Below are 22,888 nucleotides of genomic sequence, written 5' to 3'. Positions count from 1 at the left end.
TCGAATAGGGTATACATTTTTTCTTGTCAAATTAAGTTTTTTTACAGTATCTGCAGATATAATTGAAAGAGTGGATCCTGTGTCAATAACAATATTTATATTACTGTGAGGGTTATAAACATTGTCCAAGTTAGCTAGACTTGTTAAAGTTGAGATGTGTCCGGACACTAATAATTGTAACTGTGCTGGGCTAGGGGTCTCATTAGAAGAATTTGGTCTCCTTTGAGGATTTTGAAAACAACCAAGAGGGACCTCTGTGCACGGGGAAGTCACATTGGCTGTTATTGGAGTATTGGTCATAAAGTGAGGTTGATAAAAAGGACATGCTTGTGTCCAATGATAAACATTTGGAATACCTATTTCAGTGCAAATTCTACAGGGAGAAGGTGGTAATCTTTGTTGAAAATGCAAATTATGATTATAGATATTGTAATTATTGGGATGTGGCCTTATTGAATTATGAAAATTTTGTCTAAAATTATTGGGAGCTCGAGGAGTAAAAGAATTTTGAAATTTATAATTAAAGTTATGCCTAGGTATAAAAGGTTCTGGTTGTCTTATTCTGATTTTAGTTTCATTACACCTGCCTGGGTTTGGTTCTGAAGATTCTTCCATTTTTAATAATTTAGCTGTTATTGCAAGCCATTCTATAGGGGTATTAGGAGCTTGTATGCTAACTAATTGTTTTAGTTGAGTTGGCAGCCCATCAGTAAGACCTTCTAAAATCAATTGTGGATTAAGGCCTAACTGTCTGCCATAATTTAATTTTTGATGGAAATAATCAACTAAGTTACCATTTTTTGAATTAAATTTCAATTGTGAAAAATCAGAAAAATGAACAATATTGGGTTGGATAAATTGTATATATATATATATATATATAAGGATAGATAGTATATAATAGATATTATATATATATAAGGATATATAGTATATAATAGATATATATATATATATATATAAGGATAGATAATATATAATATATATATATATATATATATAAGGATAGATAGTATATAATATATATATATATATATAAGGATAGATAGTATATAATATATATATATATATATATATATATATATATATATATATATATATATATATATATATATATATATATATATATATATATATATATATATAAGGATATATAGTATATAATAGATATTATATATATAAGGAAAATAAAATAGAATAAATTCATTTAAATTCAAAGGATTTGAGTCTATTTTCTAAACATAAATCTTGTTTTTGTTTATAATTTTTCGTATATGAAATATACAGAAAATATTGTCATTGTAAAAAAAAAAAATCGAACTCGAGATTCTGACGAATGTCCATTTTAGACCTCAATGAGTTTAAAAAATATATTTTTGGAAAATGTTTATTTATCGGTTTGTGACAAAAATAATTTAAAAATGTTTTGAGCTAAATGGAAGAAATTTGGTATACATACTTAAAAACAAATTTGTAAGTTTCTGTCAAATTTCAAGAAAAATACATTGAGAGGAAGTTTGTCTGTCAAGCTGTTCGAAGATAAGTTCTCTCGATATCTATAACATGTAGAGAGTTATATAGATAAAATTAGGCACACAGATTTAACATCTTTAGTATAGAAACCTGCAAAATTTTGAGCGAAATCCAAAAAGAAGCTGTAACTCAAAAACGCAATGACTTAAATATACTAAATAATATACTAATAAATATACAACTAAATATACTAAATAAATATATTAAATATACTAAATGACTTAAATATGCTAAATATACTATTAAATATACTAAATATACTATTTCGTTCATAATTTTGTAAATTTTAGACTAGTTTTGAGTTAAATTTTTGTTTCAATATTACAAAATATTCCGAGCTGCAATATTACAAATTAGTAATAATATCGTTATTTTGAATGGGTACTATTGTATCTCTTATTTCTCTAAGCAGCTTTTACGCTCAACCGTGGGTGACATCACATTGGTGAGCATGAAATGTTACCGAATAAGTGAAAGGCTCTCATTCCTCTAACTATGTTAGCCATATTTTAAATGATGAATATACTGAAGAGAGCATGCGTGAGATGATGATAGCCATTTTGTTATGCTTCGGTCATTCAATACATCTGAGAGCTTCATTAGAATAGAAATTATTCAATTTTTAATTATAAGTAAGTTCTAAAAGAGAGACAGGATAAAAAAAAAATGTATCTAAATAGATTGAAAAGTTTTAGTCTGAAAAGATTCAGAATCTTGGAGATATTACAAAATCCAAAGCAGCTTTTATATTGTAGCAAAAGGAAGATCTGCACATAGTAAGTGTCCTCATGCCGGCGTCCTGGCATATGGGTAGCGTGTCTTCCCCGTGATCTGGGCGTCTTGGGTTCGAGTCCCGGTTCGGGCATGGTTCTTCTTCCGTTGTTCTCTCTGTGAGGTGTGGGAATGTGCCCTCCTGTAAAAAGGGATTGGGCAAGCGAATGAGTGATGCGTGATTAGCAAAGTCGTACTCTTGGCCCTAGTGGGCGCTACTGAAAAAATCAAAGCACGCTCCCTCACCGGCTTAAAATCGCTGTCTTTGTAACAGAGGGCTTGTCTATGGCAAGTGCCATAATAAACAACAACAAACAAGTGTGCCCATAGTAAGAATGCACAAGGTTGGGGGTTCGAATCCCAGCCAAGTCGTCCCAATTTAAATGTTGTTTAATTTGAATTTCTTATTATTCATCGCTAATGTTCTACAACTTTCTATAACCTTCTTCGTAATTCTAGTTTATTCTGCAAAGGTATAAATCCTGAGTTCCATAAGCAATGGAGTCAGTTCCTCGCCTGCATGTTACGAGTTGCTAAAAGCTAATAAACTTGATATAGTGTTACTTTGTGACCTGTTATTCTTTGCATCTTCGTGACAAGTTTGTCATTTCAGAGTATAAGAAAAAATAATTATGGTGATTTCAAAAGCAAGACTTTAAAGTCAATTGACGGAGCTATAAAAGTGATTAGAAAATAAACAATCTCTGCCAGTAGGAATATTTGAAGTTGATACTTTCCACCTACATTTGATAAGAATATGAATTTTAGAAATGTAAATATTCCACAAAAATCAATAAAGAAGCTAACGTTCCGACGAGAATTTTATAAACATGCTTTTGAAAGACTTACATTTAGCGTATTTGTTTATCTAAATATCCTTGCTACTGACGAACTAAATAGTATCAGTTGATCTAAAAATGTCACTGCTTCTTTGAAATCGAATTTCCATGCAAGCTGACTGCCTCGCATATCAAAGAGAGTGATCTCCAATTTGTTTTATTCCATTTCTTCTGGAGAGCCAAGCGCATGTTGCTGATTCACAAAGTTGTTTCCAGAGAGTAGAAATCGTTTGGTGAAAAACAATTTGTCTTCGTTATAATGACGTCAGGAGCGTAACCCCGTCTTTAAACGACAGTTTATTCCGCCATCCAGACGATATTTTCTTTCTTTATTCTATTTCTGTTCTGTTTGGGGGAGTTAAAGAATTTTATTTATTTATTTGCTTTCAAGAATCGGAAGGGCAAGATCTGGAAGATGATTATATTTTTTGAATATGGTTTTTCGAATTGTGATTTTTTCGGAATTCCTTAGTGATTTTTGTAAACAATTTCATTTCGCTTCTTTTTCAGTCCATGAGAAAAATATAATTGGTTTTCCTTAAGAGAATAATGAAAAGTCAGAGAACAAAATAAATAGAATTTGAATAAATAAAGTAGACTCTTGTAAGAATCTGTTATAAAGTCGTGCTTTCTCTGAATATGTATATTGGAAATTTCGTAGAATAGAGAACTTACCTACACTACTATTTTGAATAAATTTCCTGTAAAAAAGACTTCCTATTATGTATTATTTTGATACATATTAAAAGAATTGACGAACTCTTTTTGTATGAGAATTTAGTATGAGTATATAGAAAGATATGGGTCAAAGATGCATGACTGAAGCTTACATTATAAAACAACTAAAATGGTTTTAACACTGAAAAAATACATCTTAAATAAATATTAAATGAAAAACATGTTTGATATCAAATGTATTACAAATGATTTGGATATTTTAAAGAAAATAGTCAACAAACGTAAATCGATGCATTCCGTCATCTACTATCATCTTTGAAATGTCTATTCATAAAAGATGTCCTGGAAACATGTACGTACTACGTATTTAAATGGATTATAGAGGGCATCACATTGTAGAATGATTCTGAAAAAAAATATAAATTAAATGAAGCTCTGCCAAAATATTTAATTATCTAATTTAAATTAATCCGGGATCTTTTATGAGTTTTTTTTTATTTTAAAATTTATTTAACTTGAAATTTCAATCATTTTTTTTCGTGAAGTAAATATATTCTTGTGACTTATGAACTAAAAATCTGAATTGTGAAATATCGAATCCATTAATTAAAAAAGTTTCATCATAAGTAATAATCCAAGAAATAACACATTTAACAATTCATAAAGTAGTAAATGTTAAGTGTAGATTTCGGGGCCCTTCTAGTATAGATTTGGGTGCCCTTTCGATTGGCGACAAATTTCAGCGATGAAGCACTACTTCTGGTTTCAATAATGTTTTGTTTTCATTGACGTTACTGTTGGGTTACCTACAGAAAATCCCTTTGGCGCCGATCTTGGCGTCAAAAAAATTGCCAAATATATCAAGGAGCACCCGACTATAAACTTTCACCAGCTTTTGCACCTGGCGAAAACTTTTGGAGCGACGGAACTCTCTTTTGTTTCAATGGTCAAGTCAACATTCACAATTGTCAAATTTGCGCAGCGAAAACCCCTTGCACCCTTACCCTTGAAAGCCCCTTTTACCCTTAAAAAATGAGTACGGTATGATTTATCATTGAACCGTAATTGAAAATGGGATCTAAACTTGTTCCGTCACAAGATAAGGAATTATGATACTTTGAGAGATTTTGTAATCCCAAAACTTCAAAAGTATTGGATGCTTTCAGGATATCATTCTCATACAAATTAGAGTTATATTAAATGCAACTGTTATGATGGCATTTCGCAGATGTATGGGTAATTAGCATTCATTTTCCAATAGCAAGACACCCTTGTTTGCCGGAAAACGCTCCCTATCATTTTTGGTTGTGGGATATCCTAAAGGACAATATCTAATTCCATGCCAACTTCTGGGTCACATCTGAAGAACAGCATTCGGGGCCATATTCTTAATATTCTGGCTATCTGTCGAAAATATGATTCTGTGGTTACAGCATATTGTTGAACATGAAAGGTGACATATTGAAAAGTTTTAATCCTACTTTTTTATAATGTTTAACATTCATGAAGCGTATTGAATGTTTTATGTAACCCGCTTGATGAAATAGTCAAAATCGAATCAATGCCAATGAAAACAATGTGGAGTAAAGACTTTTGACGTTTGTTAATATCTTTTATTAAAAGTGACTGGTCAGTTTAGGAAATTTGACCTATTGGCGGTTTGTAATGTTCATTAATATTTAAATCTGAGACTTAGAATTACAGAATCTTAAAAACCATTAAGGAGTTGATCTCCGGAATTACCTATACTTTTCAAGATACCAGCTTTAATGGGAGGCGCATCCCGTGGCACGTCTTGAAAATCATCAAGTATTTCACATCCAGTATTACCTCCTCCTTGTGAGCAGACAACTTCACTCTGATACACCTTGTAAATCCTTACTGATTTTACAATCGGAATCTCTACTGCGTGCATTGGCAGTGGTAACAGAGTCATGTCCTGTTCAGTAAATTTACTATCAGTAAAGTCTAGCAAGACGAAGAATGCCCATAGTATGTTTCATAAAAAGCAGAAAAATATGGGAAAGTTGCAGCAAAAGCTACAACTGCTAGAGCATCCAAAATAATATTTTCAAAAAGCAGCAAAGAGCAGATTTAACAAATTACTAGAGTTGAAAAATCATAAATGATTTCGAAAAAAAAAATACAAATGGATAATTACATTGCTTCTTTTATTTTTCATATTGGTGGTTTTTTAAACATTATAACAAATAATAGCTAATACTACAATAAATTTTTTTAATAATTATTTCGAGATTGTTTGTTAACAATGATGACTCTCTTGGAAGGTGGATGATATCTGAAATAGAAACGAGATTAAGAGGACTCGATACCCTAAAAATGAAAATGCCGATTTTTGAATTTTGTGTCTAAAATTACTTTTCTACCTGTGTAGGATTTCTTTGAAAATTGTAAAAGGATCGGAAAAATATTTTTCGGTATATGACGTTATTTTAGCATACTCTATATCCAGAGACACCAATCTTTCACTATTTTATTTCATATTTTTCAGTAAGTCATCATTTTTTTATTTTGATATTAAATGAGCACTTTTCTTAAAATGTATATTGTTTAGACAATGTTTATTTGTAAATTTGATAATTGCCTTAATCTTTCTGTATGAATATCTTCCCATCAAATTTGGACTATTTTCGAAAATTTCAACATAATTTGCTTCTTATTTTACTTCTGATAGATTTGGAAATCTCACGAGCTAACAAAAAAAGCTCGTTATTTTATCATGAATGGCAAGAATCTTCACTAAAATTTAAAATCCTCAAATAAAATAATTTCAGAAAGAGTTTTTGATATTTGACTGTTAATTTCAATAGTGATGAAGAAATTAGTGATAATGCGTGTTTCCTAAAGCATTTTTATTTAAGAAAGATCAAATTTACAACAGCTTTTTTACAATATGGTTTAATTTCATGCAAAGAATAATGATTATAAAAAATTTTATACATATTGTTAAACTTTTTTCGTATTCCATTCTTTTATTCTGGAAACTTTTCTTATTTAAATAGTTTTTTTATTTATGCTTTATTCAAACGCTTTACACTGAAGAACTATAAAAAGTGGTATAGCAGTGCAAATAATGAAGGTGTTCAACCAACCAGCGTAACGCGCTGTGGTCGACTATGCGTATATAAGTCAACAGGTGTCTGAAAAGGCTATTACATCGATTCTTGATATTGTAATGGTAGATTATCAAAATTTAATGATTTTCAACTGGGACTAATCGTCAGCGCACGAGAGATGGGCACAGCATTTCCGAAGTAGGGATGATATTTTGATTTTTGCGCAAGACCATTTCAAGGATGTACCAAGAATATAAGGTTTCCGGTAAAACTTCAACCCTCCGATAGCGGTGTAGCCAGAAAACGACCTTGACAGAATGGGATCATCGACGGCTGAAAAGAATCGCTACACAGATAGACTTTTGTGCGGGTTGAGGCTCGAACTCGCAACGTTAGGGTTCATAGCCGAGTAACAAAGCCACTAGACAAATGTGTACACTCTTCTCCAGAAGTTGTTAGCTGGCTTATAATGTTACCACCACAACAGTCCCCCACCAGTGAGTCGGTAGAGTTTATCGCGCCAGTTATGGCGAGCGACGAACGTGATTATCGCGCCAAGTGTTATGGTGGGCGACGACGAGCGTGTGTGAGTGGTTGCTGCCGGTAGATGGAGCCACGACAGCTGAATGAAGGATGCGGTTGTTCAGAACCAGGGTCACCAATGTGCAGGTTGAGGTTCGAACTCGCAACGGATTAGAATGCAGGTCCATGAGCAAGTGTCGGCTTACGCATTGTGCGAGGTACCTTGATTGATATGGACTTCCGCGGCTGCAGACCATCTTGTGTATCATTGTGGATTCAGTGGCACAAAGCTCTGCGCCTTGTCTGGGCTCGCCAAACCGTCATTGGACTCTTAATGATTGGACAAAAGTTGTCTGGTCTGACGAGTCACGTTTCCAATTGAATCGAGTGGATGTATGTGTACGGTTTGGAGAAATTCCATGTATCCCATATATCTTGGATGTCTGTGCCTCCCTCATGGCAACAAGGGACTGTTCAAGCTGCTGGAGGCTCTGTGATGGTATGGGGCGTGTGCAGTTGGTACGAAATGGGACAGTTGATTACGTCTAGACTCGACTATGATAGGGCAGCGGAATGTTAACATCCTTTCTGATTATCTGCATCCATTCATGTCCTATGTGCATTACGACGGACGTGGATAATTCCAACAGGGTAATGCGCCACCACACAGGTATACAGTAGCCGCCTTGGTGCACTTTTTTAAATTTCGCTTCTTCTCTTGACCACCTAATTCCCCTGCCATGAACATTATCGAGCATATCTGGGATGTTCTGCAACGTGCTGTCCTTAGGAGATCTCCATCACCTCGCACTCCCATGGTTTTGAGGACTGCTCTGTAGGAATCATGATGAGAACTGTCTACAGAATTTCTTCACAAATTAGTTGAATCCATGCCATGCTATGTTATGGCACTTCTATAAGCTCGTGAGGGCTCTACACGATATTAGGTTGGTGTGCCAGTTTTTCTTGCACTTCAGTGTAAAATTATTATTAAGCGTTTGAGGGAAAAAATTAAAAATGTAGTGACTATAAAAGATTAAAATAAATAAATAATAATAATGTTTTTAATTTTTTATTTATTTTTTCTAATTCTGTCTGAGTTAAACTAGAACGATTTTTAATTATAGAAACAATAAAATATTAGATTTTTTTGGAGATTTAAGATCACATATTTCTTAATTTAATTATGAAAACTGTTAATGGCAATGAAAGAAATTTACTTGAAGAAAATTCAAATTTTTTGGTATATAAATGATTCTGGAAAGGTACCTGCACATATTTTATCTAGCACAAAAAGAATTTCAAAAACGTTTTTCGGAATTAGTTATTTGGATATCAATATAATTAATTATAGTAATGATAATAAATCTACAAATTTGAACAGAAATTTTTTGAATTTTAATAACATGAAATATTTCAAACAAATTTTAGAGAATTGCACCGTAAATGAAAAATTAAACAATGTTCAAAACTTTTAAAATGAACAAGTATCTGAAGCTGAAAACAGCCCATTTAAAATTCAGAAACAACAATAAATGCTTCCAAATTATTTTATAAAGAAAATTCAAAGATATATATATACCATGTAATAAAATGCAAATTACAAAATCAATATTTTAGAAGAAATGTACAAAATTTAGTGTTTTATTTGTCTTGGATTATGCCTTCCTCTGCCTTCAAAATCAAATCTTGGACATGCACAAATTTTGAGATTTCAACGTCCCATTTATAAAACGAATACTTTTATTAAATCCAAACTGTTCCGTGTAGCAATATCTGCGGTTGGCCGTCCATATCAAATGGAAAAGGTTTAAAAATTCCTTTCAAACTATCACATTCCGCCCAGTAATATTTAGTATTAATTCCGCTTACGCTTGCAGAGCTTTGCATATTCCGAATACCTCTCACAAACTCACGCGAAACTAAAGCTAAAAATCAATTTAACTCCGACCGCATTCCGCAGACGAAACAAAGGAAAACGATTTACCGCAAGGAAACGTCAAAATGAGTTTTGCCCGCAACTGTAACTGACGGCGGAAAGCAATTGGTAACACTTTTCAAACTTTTATTGCCTCGTGCTTCGAGGCAGTTTATACCTTCTTGTAGCAAAAATGAAATATTTCAACATCGATAAATGTCAGGCCGGAAAGCTTGCTGACAGACCATCAGGTCTGCTGGCGTCTTTTATTAGCCGTTGCCTGCTAGTTTTGGAAACAATAAGTTTCGATTGTTTTCTGTTTCAAACAAATCTAAAAATAGAAACAAGTGATTATAACTGATTACTTTGGAATGACTTTTCAAACTCTTCTTTTGTCATTGTTCATTTTTTGATGCTCATATTTCATTTTAAGTTTTTCAAAAAAATAAAAACAGATCTTCCATTATTCGCTGTAAACATAAAGTACGGCGATAACGGTTTTTCTTTATTTTTATCATATATTAATATGTTTCGAAAGTTAAATATGTTTCCGGAAAAAAAAAATTTTAGAACATCAAAAATAGTTTTTTCGCTTATCTTGGCTTTATTTTCAGAAACATACCAAGTTTATTACAATTCTGTTTCTAGCCGAGATCTGAAGAATACTTGGGAGATATGAGAGAAGAAAATGTGTAAAGAATGGATAAATTCTTAAAATTTTACAAATAATTTATCAAAATATATTTGTAAATTTTCTTTTTTATTTAAATTCTCTTGACGTTTCCATAACTCAAAATTTTAAAATCCAGCTTTGTACTATCAAATTATATAAAAAAAGTAATTTTAGATTTAAATGGCATACTACTATTGCAACAAGAGCTGTTTCTATGACATTCTATAATACATAACGTTTCCAAACAAATCTAGAATTCTAATTTTTATGCAAAAATTAGGAATGTTACTGGATGCTTGGATTTTAATGAAATTTTTTAATTTTACAATATAATATAAGTTTAATTGAAAGAATTTGGGTATTGTCTTATATATACAAGGACAATTGTGCTTTATTAGAGTTCACTCTTTATTTAATCCCTGGGATCGAAACTTTTTTTTTTTGGTTTCTTGAATATTGTATAATAATTTTTAGTAAATATTTTTTTGTAGACTTGTTTTGTAAATATTAAATATTTATATGTATAAGGGACATAAGAAAATGTCATTATGGTATTAAATGGTCTGTTTTGGTTATATAAGTAAAATATTATCGAGCCATTTGGTGGTTAAAACTGCGAAAATTTTAAATTTAATGCTCTAATGAGTAACTCAAATGTGATTGCCAAAGATTAACTAAAGAAAATTACAATAGAAAATATCATATACATTTGTAGAGTGTTTTTGAAATGAAAAAAAATATAATTTGCAGTACATTTTAGATGTAAATATATAGGGTGTTCATTAATTATTGTCTGGGTTTCCGTACCTCATAACTTTCGAATAAAAAATATTACGCAAAAACCGATTACGTATTCGTAAATTACAACTCAAAGAATTTTATTAATGACATTAAAGTGTAAAGCTTGCACAATTTGCACTTTGTAGGCATTCAGCTGAAGGCGATTATGTATTCGTAAATTCGCTGAACAAATTTTGACTTTTGATAATCGTGAGGGTTCTCCGAGCCCCATATTCTACAGTTATGTTTATTCACTTTTTCTGACACATGAAAAGTGGATTCATAACTGAAGAACCATTTCCGAAGGTAATTTTCATCATCCTCAATTCGAGTCTAAATTTGTTCAGCGAATTTACGAATACATAATCGCCTTCAGCTGAATGCCTACAAAGTGCAAATTGTGCAAGCTTTACACTTTAATGTCATTAATAAAATTCTTTGAGTTGTAATTTACGAATACGTAATCGGTTTTTGCGTAATGTTTTTTATTCGAAAGTTATGAGGTACGGAAATCCCGACAATAATTAATGAACACCCTGTATAGTAGTATTAGATAGTTTATTTTATTGTAACGGGATCATTTCTATCCATAATGTTCACTAACAAAATTAATCACCAACATTTTTTTTTTCAATCTACAATAATAAAAATTGCAGATATCAACTTTTGAGGCTTTGATATAATCCAACACACACACACACACACACACACACACGCAAATAAAATGAGAATGTTGTATTCCCATAACTGAGTTTATTTATGTTCAGCTCTATTAGCGCACAAATTATTTTAAACATAAAAAAATACTATCTCAGTTTCCAGTCACTAAAATAGAAGTTGGAATTTATGATATATATTATTATTATACCCATGGGTATCTGGTGATATATAATGTATGATAATGACGCTGCCCAAAAAGAGCAAGATAGTAATAACTGTAGACATTAGTAATGATAATTGCAGACCTCAGCTTATTTACCTTTAATACAACATGAAAAAATAAATTAATAAATTCAAATACAAAAAAAATGTCTCAGTTGGTAGACATGAAAATGTAAATTCGGATATATGATATATATTATTATTTTACCCATGGGATATATGATAGTATATAACATAAAATAATAACGCTGCTCAAAAAGAGCAGGGATTTTTTTTTTAATTTCGCGCGTTATCACAGATAATATTGGAGATCATATATTCAGATTTCATAATCGTTATACATTAAAACAAGTTAATATTTAGATACCATTATCATCAATAATCGTTGAAACACGAATCCATCAAAAACACAATTCCCTTTAAAGGCTTTACATCATCCCAACTGATTTTGACCATTTTTCTCATAAACACAAACCCATAAAACCTTTCAAATAGAAAGAGAGAGATAGAAAATGGAAGGAAAGCAACATCGATAGCCAAACAAGAATAGATCAAGTATTCTCTCCACATATCTTTTTAATCACCCGTGAAGTCTCGCGTCTTTCATATTGTTCCCCCTAAAAATAAATAGATCACTCCAAGCGGCGTAGAATTGCTGCAATTAATCTAATAAGTGTCATTACGCTTTAATTGCTGCCAAGAAATCCATTCGAAAGATATATGATTTGGCGAAGAATAAAAGACGGGAGCCAAACTTTTCACGCTTGGCGAGAGAGGTATGCTTTAAAGGTTATTGAGCAATTACGGCTCCCTGGAGAGGCGTTGAATACAAATCTATCTTTAAAAATTAGGTTAATGATAGGTTGATTATTTATTATGGATAGACTAATGATTTAAGTTAGGATAAGTAATCTTAAGGAAATGAAAAATTTGTTGCAAACGAAGAGTATTGAATTAACTTTATTGTTGAATTTAACTAACAATCAGACAGAATTTGTTTCTTCTACTGGTATTTTAATCTTGCCTTAATAATATTTCATTATCATGATATGATATTCTATAGTATTATAGATAACAATGTGGACATATATATTTAGAGGAAGTCTATATGTCTAATTGTTCGACTCGATAAGTGTAAAACATAGAACAACTAGATGGATAAGATTCAATACATAGATTTAACATCTATATTGTAGAAATCTGTCACATTTTGAGCCATATCTAGCAAAGGGTTTAAGATTTGTTTGTCTGCACTTTCAGAAGCACGTAAACACGATAGCTCAAAATCGCTATGACTTAAATATAGCAAATTTCGTATGTGATTTTTGGCGCAACAGTTCTAGTTCTGCGTTAATTCAAATTTTGGTGTCAGTTGGTTGAAATCGAAATCGAAAATCACCTTTATTAGTGAATATGCAAGAAAGTTTTGAAGAGATTTCTCCCGATAATTTGACTGTTTGGCAGCTCATTAAAACAATATTTTGAATTTTAGTATATTTTTAATTGTTTTACATATGTTATTTTTATTGTGTAACATGAGCCTTTCTAATTGAGATCGATCTTAAGGCATAATAGGGGTATTTAAAATGAATATTGTTACAAATCTATAATTTTGCTACCCGGCACAGATAGTGTCATCCTGGAAAAACCGTTAAAACCTTTGTAAGATCTGTCCTGTGCGTGCTGAGCTTGGGGACCATTTGGCGACGAATTTAGCAAGTTTGGCGACTAAATGGATCATACTGGAAAGTTCGAGAAGTTTCACGATCCATCCAGTAGGAACCAAGATACACTCAGATACGTCCTGATTGGTCTGAAGATTCTAGCCCCGCCTCCCGGAACTATAAAAGACGGGCACTCTGAAGCCGGGAGAAGTGTGTGTATCGTCAGAAGTCGTGTGTGAGAGGAGTCGGAGTCGCTGACACGCAGAGAAACTGCAGGATTAGACAGCAAGAAAGCTGCAGAACTAGCAATTAAATGGACTGCGTCATTACGATTGATTAGCGGTATTTGTAGAAACATTTTTGTAACAATATCTACGTTTGATCTTGGTACGTTCTCAGTATTGTGATTTCATTTTTTCATTCGTCTTGTAGAGAATACAGAGGTTAAGAAAATCATTCGTCCTTAGGTTTCAACGATGGTAAAAAGTGACGAAATTAAGCCCATGATGAAATACTGTAAACGGTTTGAGTTTCAGGGCAATAATGTTGTTGGAAACATATTGTGCGAAATAGGCAAATAATATTGGAAAAAAAAAATTACAGATTTAGGAAAAATGCGTGCGATTATTAAATTGATATCATCAAAAACATCGTTTTTTTTTAAATTTTAAAACGTTGTTAAAACTATTTTTGTTTAATATTTGGTTTGGAAATTATTATTATTGCACACAAATGGTTATTTCAAAAAAATATCAAACTTAAAATAAATTTTTAATTTATTATAATTTTGGTTAAACAATAAAAAAAATCACTCAGAAATTTACTTTACCACTTTTTCAGTATGAGCATTAGAAATTTGAAAGCTCTAAGTTAAACGGTTTGTTGTGTAGAAAGTCAAAATACATACATTTATCTTTATTAGTATTAGAAATTAATCAAGATGGAAATAAAAAATAAATTTAGATTAAAGTGATAAAACATCATAAATCTGTGCTATTTTCAAAATACACAATATTTAATTAAGAAATATTTTATTGCCTTTTCCGCAATAAGGTACCCGCCACTGGAAAGTAGCAAATATCTTACAAAAATATCATTTTGTGAATTGTGTGCGATTTACCTTTTGAGGGAATGAAACGGCAATTTCCTCTTAAAAGGTGGAAAATAAAATTATTTTTCCGATTCCATTACTCAAAGATAGTAAATGCTTCCCAAAAATATCAATCTACGAATTTTGTGTGATCCATCTTACGAGTGAATAAAAGCAAAATATCCCAATCACTTTATAACGGATTTTCCACTTCCCAGGAACCACTGGGAATCTTTCAGGGCCATGTGTCTAAATAAATGAAGAAGATATCTATAAAAGATGTTCAAATCAAATAAAGAGTTTTATAAAGAAATTGTTTTATCCTCCACCGAGTAATAAATTACTCAAGCTAGTACTTTGAAAACATTTATCTGAACTTTATTTGTTTTCTTCGTTTTCGTTTTCTAATAATCTTCTTTCCTTTATTCTATTTTATTTCAGTATATTGGAAACCTATTCTTTAAAACACAGTACTTTCTTTTTTTGAATTTATTTCTTTCAAATTAGGATGGGGCATTAGAGAAGTCATATCACTGACTCTCCGACCCATCCTAAGGCAAACGGATAAATAATACTGAATGACCGGACCACCGCAACAGCAACACTGGCGGGAACTATGATTGAGTTCTAAGGGCCATCACCGGCCACGGTACAACCCTTCTCAAAGGAAGGACGTCCCGTCATCGATGGGAGGAGTCAGATCCCCCACTTTTTTGTGTACCCTCCAGGGTGGCGAGATCCAACCACAAGAGCGGAAGCATATCATCCTCTTTTCGAGCCCCCTCCAGGGGGTATTAGGGAAAAAAAGTTTTTAAAATCAATGTATCAAGAAAAGGCATTAGAAACTGATTTTTCTACATTTTACTTTTACTGATAAATTTCTTTAGACAAAAGACTTTATGGTCGCCAATTTCAGTTTTAATGACATTGTCTTGAATAAAATTATATCTCAAAAATGCTTTGTGCTAGTTGAATAAAATTTGATTAATGGACTTACGATTAAATGTGTAGATTTCTATTAAATTTTGAACGAAATTTATATTCAGAAAATCTCTCTGGCTACTCATGTGAACTCGATAACAACGAAACACAAAACGTCATATAAATACAATTAGTTTAGCATCGAAAATATAGATGCAATCTAAAACAAAGCTATCAAATTGTGAGCGAAATCTGCCACCCACTGATCCCCTATCATTCTGTCCACACGCATGCAATTAAACCCAATAGCTTAAATCTATAAAATTAGGTATCCCATCTTTCGACTACAGTTATAGTTTTAAAAACTATAATATAATATGAAATTAAGCTATAATGTCTTCAAAATGGAGTCGACAATACATCTTCTGGCGATAGTCTCAGTGAAAATGCTCCTTTCAAGCCAGATATCATTATTTCGTAACTATTGTTCACCAATACCATAAAACGTATTCGTGGCTTTACCCATGAATCACAATTTTATTAGGGAGAGGACGAAAAAGTTTATTGGAACAGTACGCGAGAAATGTCGGTAGAAATCACTCCAGCTAGTTTGGAATACATAGGATACAGTTGTGTCATTTGTAAAGTATACACTTGAACTAAAAACCTCTTTACTTGTCATTTTATCAGGAAATTCCGCTTTATTCTTCTAATAGTGACAAGAATGGCAACATTTCTTGTTAGAAGAAGTTGCCTCTGTTTATAGGAAGTGACGTTACAACACGTTCAATCATATGCATTTCTAAATTGATACTTCAGATGACTTAAAGCTAGCATGGCTTGATTTTTTATTTCTGGTTTCAGCTTGATTTTGTTTTTTCAAATTTAAATGTGTCTTTAGGACTAAGGAAGTTTTAATATCGAATACATACAGTATTTTAATTGCCGATTTAGATGGTTCATTTGATACTGATCAATTCAAGCGTCTAACTGGTTCGCCAGGAATATTGGCTATATTTGATTTGAGATAAATATTTTAGATACAATTTCATATTCATAATTCCACCAAATTGTTTGACATTAACCCAATGCTATTTTAATTGCCTTGTTTAAGTTTTATTTATTATGTACGTGGACCTTTCTAATGCAGACAGACCTGTATCATCATAGTGCTGTCAAAAGTGCAAAAATCCTATGCATATATATTTTAAATTTCGCGATACAGTAATTTTACTTTTTTATTTGTCCTGTAAATTGTATTAAATGGAATGCCTCTTTTCTCCCATTTGACAACAGTAGAAGAAAATCGTGCGATTAAATATTTAGATTTGATAAATAATATAGAAAAAAGTAAACAAAAAATATTTTTTAGAAAAATAGCATTTTTCTTCATGAAATACTTTAAAAATAACTTCAAATTGTCATTTTCTTAAGCAATTCAAAAACTTTTCAGATCAAACTGAACTGAACTCGACAGCAGGGTTAAGCAAAAAAAAAAAAAAAAAAAAAAAAAAAACATTGATTTTCGTAATATTTTTTTTTTTGTTATTTTGATGAGAAATTTTAATATTTTCATCGTAAACGTCTAAATTTGATCATCGAATTAGTTGTGATTGAAATAGGTGTAAAAAAACTTTAAGAAACCAGAGGACACCAGAGCTCCCCAAAACTTTCTCGCATACTCTCTAATAAACTTGTCATGCCAGAGAACGCCTTGATTGGCAGTGGCGTACAATAGTTACAAAATATTAACCTTTGGCGTAAATTTAGCATTTTAACTGAATCTAACACGTCATCATTGGCGAGTGTTTTGGCGATTAATACCTGGCATGCGGTTAATACTATCCAAACTCGATTGTGTTTTAGAAACGTTTAGCCCAAACGATTGAAACAAAAATTTTAAACAAAACTAAACTTGTAGTAACAAAATTCTATGCCAGATTTGATATATTTAAGTCATACCATTTTTCAGTTATCCCATTTACAAGTTTATGAAAGTACAGACCGATGGACAATCAAGCGGTTGATGGTTTTGGTTCCAACTTTAACATCTATAATTTATTATGGATATTAAATCTACATACCGGATCTCATCTATCTAGCTCTCTTCTTTTTGTAGTTAACTTAAATCCGAATAGACAGACAGACGAACTTCCTTTAAACAAAGTTTATTCAAAATTTGACAAATCTAGAAATTTCCTGTAAAGACCGTATACCAAATTTCAACAGCCTAACTCAAAGCATTTTTTGAGTTATTTTTATCACACAAAGACAGACGGACATTTTACAAAAAATCTATTTTTCGAACAAGTCTGAAACGTGGATATTCGCCGAAATCTCGAATTAAAATTTTTTGACGATTAATATATTTTTTCTAAACTAAGCATACGAAAACGATTGCTATTATGTCACCCAATGAACTTTAAGTCGTATCTGTATGTGTTTTAGAATTCTTAGTACTTAAATAGCTTTTCTGAGACTTCAGGGGCTTCTGAACCATATGCCATAGCATCTTCATCTTAAGTCACAAATTAATTCCCTCTCTTATCTCATTTTAACTCCCCTATTTGAACTTCATATATTCCATACATTTGCCATCAACTACTCATGAATAACATCATAACACCGAAATGCCAAGATCAGGGTAGCACAAATCTCCGACGTTCTGCCGCACCAATTGCCTGTTTACACACCTCTAAGTCTACCCCTGTCTTGGGCATCACGTGTAGCTGCTGCAGCCTGAGAAAAGGGGAGTAAATCAAATTAAACATTTCCGTTCACGCATGTGCTGTCGGTACTTTAATAACCCGTAAATGAGGCATTATCAATTCAGATCCATGAATTGGTAGGCATTCAAGTTTAGAATCTTCCCTCTGGACGTGGGAGAATCGCGCATCTGGCTTGAAGGGTTGTCCGTCCTGATAATTCGGGGTGAGTGTATGTGCATCGGGCGTCGATTACGTGGAGCTATCGTTCAGATCGTTCTCGTCAAAACACCCGCAGTGAAATTACTTTGTTATGTTAAATGAAATGTAAGATGTTGTACGTGAACTAGGAATGAATTTGTGTAATGATTCCTTTCGATCCGATAGTTTGACTTCAGGAATTGTTAGAGGATTAATGTTCCTGATTAAGTTTCTGCATTTAAATATATACAAATAATGTCAGCTTAAATTTGTTTGTACTTGTGAGGAGAGATAATGAATTTATAATGATAATTCGATGATATTGAAAATTTCGAATATGTTTTAGTAAGAGTTAGTGTTTTTTAAGAAATTTATCAATAAATTATAGTACCATTTTCTAGGATATTAAATAATAAATAATCTAGTATTTATTCAGCATTTCAGAACATAAACATAATTGCTTAAGGATAGGGGTGATACATTTAATAATTTGATTTTTTTAATTCTTTCTAAGAAGAAGTTTGTTTGTTTATGTAAAATTAATGGTATTAAGTTTAAAAATAAACTAATAAAACGTAATTTGTTTCTGAAAAGCGCACTTGATTAAAACAGAATAAAATTAATTACCTTCATTTTTCTTTCATATGATATTGAGCTTATCTTGTCACTTTCCTAACAGTATACAGTTATCAACTGATGATTACTCAACTTCATTTTTTTCGTGTTTTAGAAAAAAAAATTGAGATAATTTTATAAGGATTGATGTTTTTTATATATTCTTCTTATAGTTCTCTTTCATCTTCTTTAAACTATTTTCTTTCTAGTTTCCTTTCTAAAGCATTTTCTTTACTAGGTCAAAGTTTAAGGGAACAACGCAACCTTTCTGGAGAAATTCGAAAAGCTGAGCAAATTTGAAAGTGTCTATATAATTTTAATCTTGAAATCTTTGAATATTAAGGGTGAAAAATTCCTTATCAACATAATCTTAATGTATATGTATATATATATACACACACACATCATTTTATATTATTTAAACATTTATCTGAAATACTAAATAACAATTTTAAAATTTTAACTGTAATATTTACCATACGCTTACTAGACTGAAAAATGGATATTTGGCGAAGATATCAAATTTGTTTTTATTCGAAATTCTGATTTCTGGACAATGTTCTATATATATAACAGTTAGAATTTTGTTTCTTTCTTTCATTCTTTGAGAAGTAGCCTTTATTTGTATAATTACATTGTTTACCTTTTAATGTTATTTTTTAAATGTTAAATGTTTTCTCAAATTCAAAATTTTAGAAAAACAGAATCATAAATTAAAATCTAATGCAATTTTTTTATTCAAATTCTGTATAATAATTTCTATGCACTTTCAGCAATTTCCTAACAGCATAACAAGCAATAAGCACCAGGAAAGCTTTGAAATAGGTTTTGAAAAGGGAAAAAAAGGAAGAAAAAAAATCACGTAATTTAACATTTAGATCTCAGAATTTAAAGATTTTATGGAATTCAGCTTATATCTTTGTCCAGGAATTAATTTAAAAAATAGATTTATATATCTTGAGTTATAAGCAAAATCCAGAACAAATAATAAAATAAAGTTCTAAACTAAGATTTTTCATTTATATCTTTCTTTATTATTAAAAAAAAATATTTTATTTAATTTTCTAGACATTATCCGTTATTAATTCATATAGTTTTTTTCATGGTTTTTTTTCATTTATCTACTTAAATATAAAATAAAAAACAAGCATTTTACAATATTTTCAAACTCTTCATCTAGAACGCAGTCACAAAATTTAACCAAAGTGTATATGTATTTTATAATAAAATATGGCGTATTATGCTTCCATGGAGTGTTCCACTCTATCAACTGTCATAGACATTTAATACGAATTCCTTGGAGAGAATTTTATCTCATTTCATCCTTGCCTTCACATATCTATTTCAAAATCTAGACCCTTATCTTTAAAGGTCAGCCTCCATACCACCAACCGTCTCTCTGACATACAATCATCGTTATCAGATTCCCAGTTCTGTATCATTGCTCTGAACTCAGAGGAGCGGGGTGGACAGGGAGTGACCGGTTGCTAAAAGCGGATATGTTCTATCTTTAATCATTCGCTTAAGTGTCTTCAAATCATAGGATCGAATATTTACTTCCCAGAATTCAATATGTCCTAAATAATCACAAATGTGTTAAAGATAGTTCATTCGAAGAATTGACAATTCAATAGTTGTTTGTAGAAACATGATGCATGAACAGATATATTTACATTGATATAATAGTATTTATAATTAGGTATATATTTAAAGTAATAAGAAAAACAAATGAAGCAGTTTCATACCCTTAATCACTGTTCCGAGTTCGGGAATTTTGTTTCATGTGAAAACTCATGACTTTTATATATGTCTTCGAATATCGATTGTCGTTCATAAACCTCTATTTTCAAGAGAAAACGAAAAAAATCCCTATATTCTCTAAAAAGAAATTTTGATACAGAGTTCGGGTGTTATAACCACTGAATGTATTTCAAAAATATCATTTAATAAAAACTCTTATGATCCCTGGATATATCATGAAGAGGTGTTTGCTTTGCATCGACATCCAGTTATATAAGAGATCGAAAAAAAACCTTTACTGTATATTCTCTATAGGCAAATTTTTCAATAATATTCGATACCCACAATCATTTTACAGATTTCGAATTTTTTGTTTTTTGTTTTATATCAACGTTTGCGACCTCTTAATGCGTCATCAGTAATCACCCATTTCTTTTCTTTCCATTTCAAGAGGCAGTGTAAAATAAAACTTTTTCATAGTCCTCAGCCTCAACAACTGTAATGATTTCGCCGATTTAGCTAATGGTAAAAATACAAATTACCACCTTATGCAAGTGCCAATAACTGAATGCGTTTCATTCATTGCAATTCGAATTAATTAAGTAACTCGTAAGTGGACGATTAATCGCAATAATTCTTTTTTAAATTACTACCTAATCCACCTCTCTCACGTTTACTTAAATCATTGCTTGTATGCCAACATTCCTGTTACTACTTATGATAAGTTAACACCTGAATAAAACTGTAAATGGCGTCCAGAGTAATGTTGTGTCAAATATCATTTGTAATGATTGGAAACAAGTAATATATATATAAAAAATTAAGTCAATTCCTACTTATGTCACCATTTTCTTTTCATTTTAGTTACGTTTTATTAAATAATTACAATTAATACAAATATGTATATACATATGACAGAATTACAATATTAAGTATAGACCTTGGCGATGTACTTGGCGACCATTTGACGACATGGCGACGTATTTGGCGACTTTGGGGAATAGAAATTACTGAACAAATTTACTAATAGAAATTACTGGACAAATTTAATTAATTAATTAATATTTGAAAAATCTGTATTAACATCAAGTGTCATCCACTACAAGTTTAAAAAAATGTATCTGAACTTGAGTGGATGAATAAAAAGTATTTTATTAATGATTGAAAATTTGAACAAAATATATATATATAGAGAGAGAGTGTGAGCTAATAGTAGGAATTGAAAAATGGCGTCTAAAATTTTGGCGTCTAAAAAAATGGCGTCTAGAGCTGCTGCATTAATCGCATCTCAGCGATTATAATAAGCTTTTCGTGATTCTTTTTAACTAGTGGTATTCGGTTTTTTAATATGCAAGCACATTTATTAGAAAATACGCGAATAGATGCCTTGGAAATCACTATCACTGATACATTTTATTATACTTTTGAAGATGAGGTAAAACCAACAAGCGTTAGTTGGATAAATAAATTCTATCTTGTTATTTTTTAGAAAAATATATAATTCTTAGGCTTTTTCAACGAAATGGAATATCCCGAAAAACATCTGGTCCCCCAAAATCGCTAAAATCGACAATAGTGTTTTTTTTAAATCACGATTTTAAAATTTAATTCAAGATATTTTTAAATATCTAATATCCATTGTTAAATTTGAGCTAAATAAATATTTTTTGTTTGAAAATTTGGAATTTTACAACTTCCATTTTTTTTTTTTTTTTTTTTCATTTCACCTCGGAATCTTCTAAAGAATTCCGTTGTCTCATTTAATTTCTAAAATTTAAACACTTCAATTCACACTTTGAATATATATATATATATTCTGAATTCCCTCCTTTTTATTCACCAGTATTATCCACCCATATATATTTAACTTGAAATTTATTTTAGAATGACTATAATATCTAAATTAGTTATTAACATTTTCTCATTTCACTTCGTTAAATGGAAACAGCAATCAGGTGTCTTGATAAGAGTACGCTAAACTATTTAATGCAATTTATCACATTCCTTTCTACTCATTTAATGTTCGATTCACACTGCTGAGTCATCCTCCAAGATGATCCTCTAGGCTACTGACCATTTCTCGGACATGCAATGGTTGTTATCAAACTAACCTTTCTGATGGTTATTATCAGATGAATAGGAAGGGAAGATGGACGGTGATTGGTCGAACGAAAGTGGGGCATTGCTATCTTTAATCATGCGGCCCAATCACAGGATCAGATATTTGCTTTTCAGAATATAAAAGAACGGTGATTAATGGTTAAAGTTAACTGATTAGA

The sequence above is a fragment of the Argiope bruennichi genome, chromosome 4 (genome assembly GCF_947563725.1).
Source record: "Argiope bruennichi chromosome 4, qqArgBrue1.1, whole genome shotgun sequence".
NCBI lineage: Eukaryota > Metazoa > Arthropoda > Arachnida > Araneae > Araneidae > Argiope > Argiope bruennichi.
This window is presented reverse-complemented; position numbering follows the sequence as displayed.